The sequence below is a fragment of the Gobio gobio genome, assembly GCF_949357685.1.
Source record: "Gobio gobio genome assembly, chromosome: 1".
NCBI lineage: Eukaryota > Metazoa > Chordata > Actinopteri > Cypriniformes > Gobionidae > Gobio > Gobio gobio.
Genome location: NC_137097.1, coordinates 7138546 through 7151804, shown reverse-complemented (window position 1 = coordinate 7151804; position 13259 = coordinate 7138546). Strand labels below are relative to the sequence as shown.

At 38.0% G+C, this 13259-nt stretch overlaps 1 pseudogene across 1 annotated transcript in view; it reads left to right on the top strand.

The window, feature by feature from the left end:
- The window catches only part of LOC307143792, an 838852-nt pseudogene that overhangs the window by 137422 nt on the left and 688171 nt on the right, over nucleotides 1–13259 (top strand). The window lies entirely within an intron of this gene.

Genomic DNA, 13259 nt, shown 5'->3' with positions numbered 1-13259 from the left:
CGCCATATATAGTGCGCAACACGTTATATCCTTAGCAGTTCGATAGACGGCGCCAGGTTAACAATCTCGTATATGTTGCTCGTAAATTCAGTGAGAATTCAGATGCTTTAGCTCAGATGTAATTCCTGCCTTAAAAACTATTTTTGTCCCACCAAAAGCCTCATTTGAACAGTTATTGTGATTTATAAGTGATGTAGATGACTGAGCTGCACTTGTGACACGGCGCATGTTAACTGGGAGAGAGAGCAGAAAGACTCACACACTCTCCTTGCACATATTAATCAAAATCAACTGAATTGACACAATGGTAAAAAGTCAGAAGACCAAATTCATGTTGCACATGGCACATTCTGACAATTTTTTCCCCCTGAATTACCACTGGGTGTGAATTGTAATGTTGCCTCTTCTCTGACAAGCGTTTTGCATGTGCAGCTTATAAGCCATACTTTCAATAAACTACAAAAAATCCTATCCAGGGTTGCTGCAGGTTTCACCAAGTCAAATTTAAGACTTTTTAAGACCTTTTTAAGACCTTTTTAAGACCATTATGAATTAAATTTAAGACCTATATAATCACACAATAAAAAAACGTACAAAGGAAATGCAGAATCACAAAATACTAAAGATACGGAAACAAACAGTGCTTTAAGTTGAAGTACCGTTTTTTCCCCTGTTGTTTGTTTAACATTAACACACAGACAGGAGCAGGTATAAGCTGTATTAGTATGCTTTCACTTTAAGAACTACAGTAATGTGCAGATCTAATACTGACACACGTCCCAAACTTTTTTACTCAAGAGTCAAGACATAACCGCCAATAAGAACATAGGGATATGAATGTGTGTGTGATCGTTCAAAGACACATTCGGTACACGCGGCAAACTGACAGGCGGCAAACGCGTGCACAAAATTCACAGCCATTCTGACATCGGTCTGTGTCTACCGAATTGAGTTTGTGGATTACATTGCTTTTATTAACTCTTTTTAGTGCTATCGGACTTATCATACTTTTTTTTGGTCATTATGCGAGATGGCAGGTGAGAAAGATTCACCTTTGCTTTCACGATCGCGTGAACTGGAGAACTGAAGCTGAAGAATAAAATCTGTTTGATGCGTCTGTGGTTCAATCCGAAAGAGACCCACGCCAATAACATGAAAGCTGATTGGCTGCAATATAAGATGCATGCTGGTCTCATTTGTAGTTGTAATAAAGCAAACTATAGTAGGACTAGCGAAAGAAAGAACTACAACAGCCCGGAATAAACACACACACACACACACAAAAGCGCTGCGGGGGCATTTCAATGAGCATTAGAGGTAGCGTTACATGGACGTAGGATAATTTAAGACCTGTTTAAAACTATTTAAGACCTAGAACTCAATCCTTCAGAGAATTTAAGACTTTTTAAAGCCTAAAATGTTGGTTTTGAAATTTAAGACATTAAGACTTTTTAAGACCCCGCGGGAACCCTGCTATCCAGTTTGAAGTGTTTTCTGTGTCGACACAAATCTTTCGCGATGTTCTGACAGCCGGGATTCACACACAACTAGGGGTGTAACGGATCGCAGTTGATCCGTGGTCCGTACAGACTCATGATACATAGTGTGATCCGAACCGTGAGTTTTGTGATCCGTTACACCATTACACACAACACATCCACTAATGTCCGATAATGAGTTAGTTAGTGATTTTTTATAATTTTATTTTGATAGACCTGTTTCTTTGCATTTATTTTAAATGTATTGTCTGTATCGTGCTGGCTTACTAAGTTGCAAATTACTATATAAAAGTAAATTACTCAAAATACCCTTGTTTGAGGTGTACCATAAAGCTTACATAATAAATGTTAGTAATATGTACGTAACGCTCTTGTCATTTATTTATTTGCCAAACAACAGCAATTTTCTTCAAATCTGCAGTTCTGGGTATGCGGACCCACAGCAGCTTTGGTGCCTTCGCTCTGCTGTTATGTATCGACATCACTGTCCCGCGTTCTCATTGGTTCGCTGGCATTAGAGGGATTTAAGGAGAAGGGTAAGCTGTGAGCAAATCGCTCGCCCAAGAGGAAAAATTTGCTCTCAAGGATTTCGATCACAGAATATCACATTGTGTTTGATACGAAACTAAATAAAGTGGAAAAAAGTCATAACTGAATCTATTTTCATAGTATTTTATTTTTAAGGAAAACTGTTAAAGACTGACCTACTGTAAGCAGACCTGTAACTATCTGAGGCTGTTAATCGTAGTCTGTGTGTTTGTTAAAGTCGTCATTATTTCTGCATTATTTCAACTTATTTTTTTAAATAATAACTATACTTTTATTATGCTTACATTTATTCTAATTATATTTTACTCATATTTTATTTAGAATAGGCTACTAATATTTATTATATTCTACTTATTTTTAATTCTTAATAAAATATTTTTAAAGCACTTCTGACATTTAAATTGACACCGGTCATGGTGTTTCTTATTTGTCATCTCTGATTTAGATGCGTGTCCTCAGCCGATGCGTTGTACCGTTTAAAGGTGAAGCATTTAGTTTATGCGACATTAGTCCCAATTAGCGGAATTACAAAAATACAACATATTTTGCAAACTATGCGTCATGAGAGTAAGCAACTGATCAGCTAACACACTGACTAGAGCGACGGTGAACGCGCTTATCTTAAACTCATCCAACGTACAGAGGCATTTTTGATATAACATGTCAATCAGCATACCTGTGTTAAAAAGTCACAGCTCACCATATAGTGTCTTTAGCGTCCTTGTTTGTGCCCGCCTCCCACTCCGGTTTGAATCTCGCTCGGAGCGGGTCAGTAGTACCGGTGACAGATATCCAAATAAATAACCTAATACAAGTAATGAACTTTATCTTGTGTTCTCACTCAGCAGCAGCTGTTTATATTTATATGTAAGGCTATACAGCCACCTAGTGCTTACACCTTTGCATTGCAGATGATAAATGTGCATAACTCAGATGTAAATATTTTGTGTATTTACTAAGTATTAAAGGGATTTTTAGTAAAATCCCTCTTAAAATAGAAAATATTAAAGGGAAAAATATCCTTTATTTCTGTAGAGCTGGACATCTGAATAAAGATCAAATGACAGCTTGAGTTCAGCTTTGAGAATGAAACCAACCTGTTTGTTCCTCAGTTTCTTCATCTTTCACTCTCAATGTTTCTTCAATCTTCACGTCTTCTCTCTCCTCTTTCTCTGTTTGTTCCTCAGTTTCTTCATGCTTGACCCTGAATACTTCTTCAATCTTTATGTCTTCACTCTCCACTTTAATAAACTCCATCTTTATACTGTGTCACGTGGATCTCAGTCACTTCTCCAGGAGTTTCTCTGTGTTTGTCCTGTTTAAGATGAGAATAATTAAAAGAAAGAAAAATAAATCCGGTTAATCGCACTAGTAATGCAGTCAGTCAGAGGGATCGTTTTTATTTTATTTTATTAAACTTTAAAAATTACAGAATTTCACTAGATTTAACTAGTGATTGGTAGTGGCCAATAAAAGCTATTATTTTCACTATCGGCCATTGTTTAAAACAGCCGATGGTCAGGGCTGATGGTGTGCTGTCAATCAAAAGGGTCTGGAACAACGTGTCCGACACCTTATCTTTAGGACAATTATCTTTAGGGCAAGATAATGCGACAATAACGCATAGACAGTTAAAAATAGCAACATAAAAGCCGGCTCAATTTGACCCTTTGAATCACCCGTAGCTCAAGACAGGGTTGCAGGTCGGCAGTTTTTCCCTAAACTAAACATGATCTGTAGCGCCTCTCATCCAATAACCACTATTAGCACTTTGCTTTGATACTTCTAAACAGAAACAGTGTCATCTTTCAAACTCTGTCCAGTTTATCACGAAATTCAAAGAATAAACGTTGTTTTGACGCATGTGGCAGATCGTGACAGATCGCTGTAGTGCCTCAGTTCAAGCGGAGCGTGAGTCGTCTCTAACACTTTAATACAAGTTATATCTAAAAAAAAATGCATGAATATGAAAAGGTATGTTGAAAGATACAGCACAACTTACCGAAATCCATATCATCACTCGTGTAATCACTCAATCAGTGTTTCAACAGAAAGAAGTCATTTAACACTGCATTAGCCTAGCAATACCTCAGGAAAGTCATCCGATGTTAACGATAAAGAAACACTAGAGAGGAGCTGACTTACTGTTAATTATATATGTATATAATTGAATAAATGTGTAATTTATTGCTTTTGAACAGACAAGTGCTTTTGAAAAATACCTTATATGTGCATTTGAGTTGCAAACGTTTCAGTTTTTTTATTTGGGTGTAATTAGCCTATTATATCGCAAATAAATAGCAGTTTAATACAATACCTTTGTATTGTTTGTTTGTTGTGTGTCGAATAAGAGTGTGCTCTGTATAGTTTGCGACATTATTTGGGAGAGGGGTTTTTTTTCCACAAGAAAAAAAATAAAACTATCTGTATCGGTTGAGAAATTAAGTATCAGTTCATCTCTAAACATTTAGCAAATATAAATTGAAACGACAATAATTGAAATAAAATATATATTTTTAAATTTAAAATAAATGCACATCACAAACATGCGAAATTAATTTACCAGAAATACAGTTCTTTGGCCTTTTTGACTTTTTAAAAACTTTACAGATTCTTCTAAATAAACTTTAAAGGCTGTTTGAAAAATCACCAAAATTGGGTTTTGAGTTACTCCGTTTAGTTTGATGAATATAAAACTTTCCTAATAACAAAAACAAATCAATAATATATATTTTTGTTTTAGAAAAGTCATGTTCATTTGAATAAAGTAAAACAGATTTAAGAAGACTAGATTTCGGTTAATTTTAACACTCAGACATCTCATATCTAATGTGTGTTTCTCAGGATATATTCTGAGAACAATGTTAAATGACTCTTCTTTGGTTTTATTTGTTACACAATACCAACTGAGAAAACCCCTAAAAATATGTTCAAACTAATTTAGATGGAGGAGAAGAGATATAAACCAAAAGAGATCTAATCGATTGCTCACGGTTTATCTAAAAACAAATGTTTGGAGACTTAACTTTTTTTTTAAATTATTATTAAAAAATAATTGCTCTGTTGAATATTTTCCCTAAACTTTCATTTAAACAAATTGGTGGTATCTATTCTTCCTTAGATGCAGTTTTCTTCACCTCTTTGATTATCTAGTTTTCACAGCCAAGTCATTTTGACACAGTGTTTTGTTTTTAAACATAACTTCTCTCTGAAGTAATATTCATTTCATACACCAAAGAAAAACTTTGGTTTTTAGTCTAATATATTATTAGTTGGTCAGGTGTTGAGTTCTTATGGTCAGCTTTTGAGTATTACTGAACTAAATGTAAGTGTCATATTTCTGTTAATGAATAGTGTATTGTCATGAATTATATTTCTGCCAAAATGATATCTCAATTCATCAGTCAGAGCGACAGTTAATGGACCTAAATGACCTGATAAGACTAAACATACTCAAAACTAACACTACAAATCAATAAAATAATGTAAATCATACAGACCCTTGGTATATTAGGCAGTTTAGCTATTTGATGTTTTGTAGAAATCGAGATAGAGATAGAAATATAGCGCTTTTGAATCACTGAATCATTTGTTATGAATCACTCGGTTCAATTGAGAGTCGAAAGCTGCTCCGGTTCTCTCGTCACTCGCCAGAGATTGAACTCATGTTTGATTCACGATAAAGAGCGAAATGAGCCGCTCCTTCTGTTACTCAAGAGTTTATTCTGTTACTTTACTCACACGACGCTGATAAATGTTAGATAAAACAATGCAGTGATAATAAATCATTCATTCTGCGTCACTATAACTTTAAACGCTTAAAACACAAACCTTTCTTCAGCAGAATCACAACAGACACAGGAGCGCGGCGCGGCCTTATGACGTCACACACCAATACCAAAATAAAAGTCCCGTTCACTGATGAGTCTAAAATCACAGAAGTGCATAGAAATTTACATAGAAAAATATATTAATAAAGAGTTGAATGTATTATTGAAATACATTTAATAGCACAATGGTAAGCTACTAATACAGTTCATATTGAGAGATTTTTTTTTTTAATTACTCTAAATCAACACACAGTACCCAACTTTATTTTTTACTGCTTGGATACACATTATAGAAAACACACATACAGAAATTAAATGAATGACAAGCAAATAACAGGGTTTCTGTGAGTCCTTAAAAATGTTGTTCAAATTTAAAGGTCCCATGGCATGGCATTTTTCTATTATTTTATAATGTTTCCTGAGGTGTACTTATATTGTTAGTATGATTTTTACATCATAAAATGTCATAATTTAGAAATAAAAGGCATTTTTTCTATACTGATGTTTGTCCTCTGGCTGAAAGCCCTGCTTCAAGAGGCGTGTCTGCTGTGAGACTTCAGTAAAAACGCCCACTGTTGTGATTGGCTGACATCTTTGCATTTAAATGAGCGGAGGGGGCGAGCAGGCTCACGAGCTGCTGCCAGAGAGACAGATGGACCTGAGTTCACTTCACATCAGTTCTGTCAGTCTCAGTTCAGTGCTGTTGTAGTTACAGCATATACTTCAGGTTATTAGTCTATTTCTAGTCGGAGGGACTGTCACTCATGTCAGAAAGTTAGTAACTTGAGTAAATTATGGATCAGCGCTGACTGGAGACGCGAACCGTTTAGAACGATTCAGTCCGATTTGGTGAACTGATTCGGTTCACTAAAAAGAACCGGTTCAAAAGAATGATTCGTTCGCGAACCGGACATCACGGAGACGGAGCGATTGCTAACAAAGTTATTTATAGTAACTACTGAGTTATGAGAGCGCTGTCTGTCAGCGCGAGTTTATTGTGTTTGTATCTGAGAGTTCTGAATAAACACGAGTTCCAGTCACACCGAGTCCGTCTTCATCATTATTACCAACTTTGTAACACATGCAAAGTATCATTACAGCTGTCGAGACGAACGAGTTACGAGTAAGTGTTGATAATAGCATTATTCTTAGACATGTTCCTATCATATGAAAAGCCTCAGTGACGCGCATTGAGTACACAGCGCAAACAAAGACACAACAGCAGTAATCGAATGTAATCCAGTTTATTGTGGGGATAGCTGGCTAGCCTAGCCGGATACCCTCACGCTTACCCCCCCGTCTGCTTTATCTCGCGCCGCGTAAGGCGCCTCCGCTGTGGGCCAGATGCAGTACTGGGGGTCGGGGATGTTGGAGGCCGACCGGTCAGCCCGAGCTTCGGTGTGTGTGAGGTTTATCTCTAAAGCTGTGGCTCTCTATGTTGAGCAGAAACGACTGTATGCACATTTTAGAACAGATAGACGCGACTAGGACGTACAAAAACACTGACTCACAAGATCGAAAACACCGTTCTGTCCAGAGAGAGAAGCCACAGTGTGTGCACAAATAATAAATAATCAGCTACACATAAGAAATCAATGATCACAGATCAGAAGGAACTGAAAAAAGACTTCTGTTTTCATTTGTACATCCAAACACTGAGAAACTGCCAGCATTCACTCGTTCACAAGTAATGATCTCTCGAGCGTTTGCATGGGCGTGCCAGATTCTCTGGGCGGGGGAAAGGGCGGTAACCGTTCCTGCTTGGACGTCAAACCAGGAGACTTCAGGATTGGCTAGTCTGGCCTATCATTTTCTCAAAGGCAGAGAAAGACAGCCAGAACTCGGCTTTACACCGATCAACATTTCTATCCACTTGGGGACAATATTCAGGCTAGGGGAACTCATATTAATGTTGAAAAACCTCATAAAATGAAAATTTCATGCCATGGGACCTTTAAGGCCATAAAAAGTCATAAATAGTATAACAAACTTAACCCTTAATCGCCCCTCAAGTAGGGTTTACGTTTGAGTCCCTTGGGGTCAGATAGACCCCAAACTTTTAAAGAGCGATTGCATAAGGAAATATATTTTTTTTACATGGAAAACTATATATCATTTTTTTTTATTTACTTCTCAACTATACATTTATACTGTGTTTTTGTGGGTATTTGGTAGTTTTTTACCTATTTAATGCACAAATACTTAACTATGTCATAAATTGGCTCATTAAAAATCATTTTTTAATGAAAAAATCACTTGAATGATGATCTTAAATAAATATAAATAGTTTTTGGACATTGCTCTATGTGTTAGGGATAGAATACCGCCATCTGTAGGTTTGTGGAAAAACTTTAGGAATTATAGTTAAAGAGAAAGAGAGCGCAATGACCACATTATCCAATAGAGCTCCATAGGGAAGTTATGCAAAAGTTAAGCTGCCTTTCATCTTTCTTTTATTTGCCCTTTTCCCTCTCTTTCTCATGATTGCTCCATGTTGCATTTGTGCTCTAGTATTTGTCCTTCATTTATGTATGGAATTTTTTCAGATTTATGCCAGTTTTGTCTATTTTATTTGCCAGTTTCTATAAAAATGCTCTCTGTTGCAGTCACACACACACGTGTGTGTGTGTGTGTGTGTGTGTGTGTGTGTGTGTGTGTGTGTGTGTGTGTGTGTGTGTGTGTGTGTGTGTGTGTGTGTATGAGAGAGAAAGTTCGTTCCACTTTGTGTTTATGCTCTAGGACCAGATCTTGATATAAATGTAGACATTTTCAGATTTATACTGGATTTAGTTGATTTTTTTTTACAAACAAAGTGAAAAAAAAGCATTTTTTACATTTTCCCATTCATTGCCAAAATCCAAAAAAATGCTCCAGACACCTGTGTGTGTGTGTGTGTGTGTGTGTGTGTGTGTGTGTGTGTGTTGTGTGTGTGTGTGTGTGTGTGTGTGTGTGTGTGTGTGTGTGTGTGTGTGTGTGTGTGTGTGTGTGTGTGTGTGTGTGTGTGTGTGTGTGTGTGTGAGTGAACATGCTTGTTCCATATTGCATTTGTGCTCTAGTATTAGTACTTCATTTATGTATGCAAATCTTTCAGATTTATGCCAGTTTTGTTGATTTTATTTGCCAGTTTCTATAAAAATGCTCTCTGTTGCAGTCACACACATGTGTGTGTTTGTGTGTGTGTGTGTGTGTGTGTGTGTGTGTGTGTGTGTGTGTGTGTGTGTGTGTGTGTGCGTGTGTGTATGAGACAGAAAGTTCGTTCTACTTTGTGTTTATGCTCTAGGACCAGACCTTGATATAAATGTGGAAATTTTCAGATTTATACTGGATTTAGTAAAAAATATTTGACAAAAAAAGTGAAAAAAAAATTATTTTTTACACTTTCCCATTCATTTTCAATGTGGGGTCAATCTGACCCCGGGGACTTAAACGGTAAATTTTTTTTTACACACCTTTAGAACAACCAAATCAAGCCCAGATTTTTTTGTGCATGTTTAGATACATTCTTTAGGAAAAGTCACCGAGTCTCATGGCCCCGAGATGAAGGGAACACTTTTAAAAAATGGAGGAAAAGTCCAGTGGGGTCAGCTGGACCCCAAGGGACGATTAAGGGTTAAATGATCGCTTTCAAAGGCCTTGAATTTGTGTCTGTGAAAACAGAGGCGCTGTGGTTTGGATTTATGCAGATATATGTAGTTTGAGAGAGTAGAGAGACGAGCAGTTTAGATTTAACCCTCAAACTAAAGCTTTTTTTTCTTATGTTTTATGTCTACTTTATCATGTTTATCGTCAGTTATTAGTTTATGGCTATAAAATGTAAAGTTTTAATGAAAACAAATTTACTGATTCTAGGATAATCATATTTTTTAGACATTCTATACCTATGTTCATGTATTTTTAGACTCAAATGGATTTTATACGTCCACATTTTTAATATCTGAATAAAAACCTGCAGACATTTATATGCATTTCAATACTGACTCATGTATGTTCTGGACTGACAACGCTTTTCCAAGCTGGAAATGACAATGGAAAAATGTTATTATCCACAATCCATGATTTGTACTTGTGTCCTACCTGTAGATGTCTCAATCAACATGCTCTGTGTTTCATTCACACACTATGCAGTCTATGAGTCTATAAAGTCTCCTTGAGCAGATGTGGATCACACATATTAATACACTCAGACACTGTAAGTCCATCAGTCCACACTTGTCCATCAGGCCATGTGCTCTAGTGGACTATAGAAGCAAATGTGATGTGGTTGATTCTGAGATTTCTTAATGTCAGCATTGCCGATTTGAAATTTAAAATGTGATTTCTTAATCAGAGCCTCTTTCACTAACGTGACAACAGACTCATGAAAGTCAGACGGCCAGAGCCCAGGCCCTGATTTAAATGACCAGTTCAAGAGGGGAAAAGCTTTTTCTGAATTTTGAATCAGGCTCGGGACAGGGGCCGGAGGAGGAGGAGGCCCTGAGGAGGAAGCTGAAGTACTTCTTCATGCGCCCCTCTGACAAATACCAATCTAAAGGTACAGGTACATTAACCCACTGAGAGGCTTCCTGTCTGCGACATCATTCATAATCAGCAGCCTCAAGAAGTATTTAGACACTTCAAATCAAATCAAATCAAATCAAATCAAATCACTTTATTGTCACTCAACCATATACACAAGTGCAACAGTAGGTGAAATTCTTAGGTGCAGTTCCAAGCAACATAGCAGTCATGACATGACATGAGACGTACAACATTTTAAAGCAACATCAGATTACACATCTGATGCGCACACAATTACTCACAGCACAGTGTACACTACAATAAACAATAAATAATTTACACAATGTGAGTGCAGTTCTCAGAGCACAATATACTTTGAACAATATACACTAAACATACATTAAAACAATATACAATAAGCTATACTAATAATAATATACAATGTACAGTATACAATATTCACAATAGACATCCAAATGTGCAATAGATACGTTATATGATAAATAAATATGAGTGTATATAATGTGTGTGTATCTACAGTGGGTTGTGCTGAGTGATATTCTGTCCAGTGTGTGTTATGATCCTGATGGATCAGGAGTTCAGGAGTCTAATTGCTTGTGGGAAGAAGCTGTTCTGGAGTCGGCTGGTGTGTGATCTGATGCTACGGTACCGTCTGCCTGATGGCAGCAGTGAGAGCAGCCCATGGCTCGGGTGGCTAGAGTCTCTGATGATCCTCTGAGCTCTCTTCACACACCGCCTGGCGTAAATGTCCTGGAGGGAGGGAAGCTCACCTCCGATGATGCAGCTGGCTGTGCGCACTACCCTTTGCAGGGCTTTGCGGCTGCGGGCGGTACTGTTGCCGTACCAGGTGGTGATGCAGCCAGTCAGCAGGCTCTCGATGGTGCTGGTGTAGAGCCGTGTGAGGATGTGGCGGCTCATTCCAAACCTCCTCAGCCGTCGCAGGAAGAAAAGGCGCTGATGAGCCTTCTTCACAACGGCCTCGGTGTGGACGGACCATGAGAGTTCCTCTGTGATGTGGACACCGAGGAACTTGAAGCTGCTGACTCTCTCCACCGGTGCTCCATCGATGGTGATGGGGCGGTGTTCTTTCTCATTCCTCCTGAAGTCGACCACCAGCTCCTTGGTCTTGCTGACGTTGAGGGAGAGGTTGTGCTCCTGACACCATCGTGTCAGAGTGTGCACCTCCTCTCTGTAGGTCGTTTCATCATTGTCAGTGATGAGACCTACCACCGTCGTATCGTCAGCAAACTTGATGATGGTGTTGGAGCTGTGGGTTGCCACACAGTCATGTGTGTACAAGGAGAACAGGAGTGGGCTGAGAACACAGCCCTGAGGGGCTCCAGTGTTGAGAGTCAGTGGTGAGATGTTACTGCCCATTCTGACCACCTGGCGTCTGTTTGACAGGAAGTCCAGGATCCAGCTGCATAGCAAGCTGTTTAAGGCTAGAGCCCGGAGTTTAATGTCAAGTATGGAGGGCACAATGGTGTTGAATGCTGAGCTGTAGTCTACAAACAGCATTCTCACATGCGTGTTCCTCTTTTCCAGGTGGGAGAGAGCAGTGTGTATGGTGGATGAAATGGCATCATCAGTGGAGCGGTTTTTGCGGTATGCAAACTGCAGTGGGTCCAGTGAGGGAGGGAGAACAGAGCAGATGTGGTTTCTGATTAGTCTCTCAAAGCATTTGCTGATGATGGGGGTCAGAGCAACAGGACGCCAGTCGTTTAAGCAGATGATTTTTTTTTTTGAAGCATGTGGGGACCACAGACAGGGAGGGACAGGTTAAAAATGTTCGTAAAAACTCCAGCCAGTTGGTTCTTAATGAGGCCAGCTGGTCTTAATGAGGAAGTGGAACTAGAAAGTTGAAACTATTCAGGCACAATCATTAAGAATATGTTGTGGGGCTTCGCCTATATCAGCATTACAGGTGGAGGTAGGAGAGATGCCAATTTATATACATAAATTAAAATTAACAATTAATTATTGGATTAATATTAAAGGGCATCCAGAGAAACATCCAGTCAAGCAAATTCTAAAAGAGTGCTGGGAATATGGAAATGATGATATCAGTAGTTTTGGCTGGATAGCAAATAAAGAGGCTATGAATATGGGTATTAATGAAATACTAGTTAGTCCCTCTATTGTAATGTCAAATATTCCCCCTTGGCTGCTACCTTTACCTCAAGTCGATTTTTATATTCAACATAAAATTAAAAATTAAAAGTCTATACCGAAGGAAGTTGTTGTTCAGCAGTATTTGGATCAAGCATACTCCTCAATGCTCCATATATACACAGATGGGTCAAAGGATCCTACATCAGGACATACAGCTGCAGCTCTATATATTCAGAAATTCCAAGTTGAAATTCAGAAAAGAACAAATAATTTTGCTTCTGTTTTTACTACAGAGCTGATAGCAATTTTATTGGCAATTCATTGGGTGGAGGAAGTCAAGCCGATAAGGGCAGTTATTTGTTCAGACTCTCTGTCAACTTTAAATAGTTTAGTAAGTGGACAGTCAACAACAAGACAAGAATTAATATATGAGATACTTATAAATCTATCTAGAATACAGAAAATGGGTATAGTCTTAGTGTTCATATGGGTACCTGCACATGTGGGAGTACAAGGTCATGAAATGGTTGACAAATTGGCCAAACAGGCATTACAGCATAGGAATGTTGATTTGCAAATTCCACTTAGTAAAGTAGAAATAAAAGGAATAATTAAAGAACACATGAATAAAAAGTGGCAAGTAATGTGGGACAGGGAAAAGAAGGGTAGACATCTATATAAAATTCAAAAACAAGTTGGTAAAGGGAGAGAAAGTTTTATTAGCAGGAAAGAAGACAATTATTTCAAGACT